A 2,195-nucleotide genomic window follows, 5' to 3' on the forward strand; every position below is an offset into this window, starting at 1 on the left:
CATATGGTCTCAACTGTTGTGTATGAATAAAATTCCAGCATACGTAACCATACTCAAAACACGTACTTTCTTGCATATATACAAACATGCATGCATTTATATAGATGTAAGTATGGCTGTGTGTGCATACACACACGTACACATACAGATAGTTAAAGATATATATTGTGCATATATGTATACACTATATATATATTTATATATATATATATATACGTGTATCCATTTTTACTTAGATATATATACATAAATACATAGACATATATGTGTATAGGCATACATACATACACCCATCTACACCTCACACACCTTTCTCACACACATATATGTCTATCATACTACAAGCAGGAAACAATCGCCATCTTCCATAATTTCCCTATTTACTGTTATGCTTACTCGGGCAGAAGTTTATGAAACTATATTAATTAGAGATAGAGAGGGTATCATGAAAAGAAAGAGACGTTGTCAGAAGATATGAGAAATATGGACATATAGAGAGAGTGAGTGATAAATAAAAGGTAAGGAGAATCAACTAGACGTAAATATTTAAGGAAAATAACACAGGCTCGCGAATTCACAGAAAGAGTAAGTGGAAGATAGAGGAAACGAAGAGAAAAGTAAATTGTCATAAATACAGACACATAAAACAAAATAGCCCGAGAAGATATAAAAACAAAGAAGAAATAAAGAAAAGAGAAAAAGAGAGTGTGATGGTGAGAGAGGAGGCTTTATATAATATTTACTTCACTTTTATCATTCCTGTTATATACTCAACAAATAGGAAAAGGTTTGTATACGAGAAAGAAAAATGAGATGAGAAAATGGAATAGAAAAAAAAAGCTGTAGCATAAATAAGGATATATAACGAGAACTAGAGAGGAAGACGGAAAGAGGTGGAGAGAGAATATATGAAAAAATAATGTGGAAGTGACAATGAATGACGTGAGACTCCATTTTTTTATATTTCATTTTGATTATCTGTTCTACACTTGGCAAATATTTATCGTCCTCCTTTTATAATGTTTACTTCATTTCTACATAACAGATACTTCAATATCCGTCAAAGAGAGAGAGAGAGAGAGAGAGAGAGAGAGAGAGAGAGAGAGAGAGAGAGAGAGAGAGAGAGAGAGAGAGAGAGAGAGAGAGAGAGAGAGAGAGAGAGAGAGAATACAACGAATGATATATATGTACATATATATATACTTTATAATTTATTTTGTATTTAATACTATTTTTGTGCATGCTTCTGATGCCATTATGTTCATAATTTTACTTCAAGACACGAACTTTAAATACATAACATACAGTATATGACAGTAGCGTCTTATTATCATTATCCTACTAGAATGTGTTATTTTATTGCTTCTATAGGTTTGGTCACAGTTAACGTGTTTTGCTAGCAATTATATTTTATTGTATTCCCTAGTTTTCTATTACCCGGAATATAAAGTTCTACCAAAAGGACTGATACAAGATAATGCCCAAGAAACTCTATTTTCTGAAAACCTTTGTGCATTTATATTATCACAATGCCTCGCTGATCTTAATTTGATTTTCGCAAATATCTGTTGCTGAAAATTCAGATTATGTACTGGAATATTCAACTGCGTTTATCAGATGGAAATTAATTCCTTTACCATGATATGAATGCTAAGCTACAAGTTCAGAATTACCAATGTCTGTACGATCATTAACACAATTTCTTTTATATTCATTTTCTCGCTTGTTTCTAGTTTGAACAATAGCAATCCAAAATTCATAACGTAGTTGCTACATGTATAATTCCAGACCTATATATTCATCCGGACAAAAAGCAAATGATTAACTTACTACATGTATTCTAGAACATATAATTATTCATAATAATTTGTTTAGTAAGCACAACGCCAAAGTGTATAGAAAAGGGTTATTTACTATTGAAACAATACTATGGTTTATATATTTTTTTCAATTCTAAAGGAGTGAAAAGCAAAATAGATTCTGACGTTTCGTGAAGACAGATCGTTAAAACTACTTTAAAGCTTTTAGTCTAATAATTTATCGGTTTTGCCTGTCTTGATAATAATAAACATGAAAGCAGATTACTTTCTTGTCTGAAAAAAACACAGGAAAATTAGAAAACAAAACAAAACAAAACAAAACAAAACGCAGCAAGGACTTACGTCCGTGGCTCCAGCTCTTGTAAATAATTACAC

This window comes from Octopus bimaculoides, chromosome 1, assembly GCF_001194135.2.
Source record: "Octopus bimaculoides isolate UCB-OBI-ISO-001 chromosome 1, ASM119413v2, whole genome shotgun sequence".
NCBI lineage: Eukaryota > Metazoa > Mollusca > Cephalopoda > Octopoda > Octopodidae > Octopus > Octopus bimaculoides.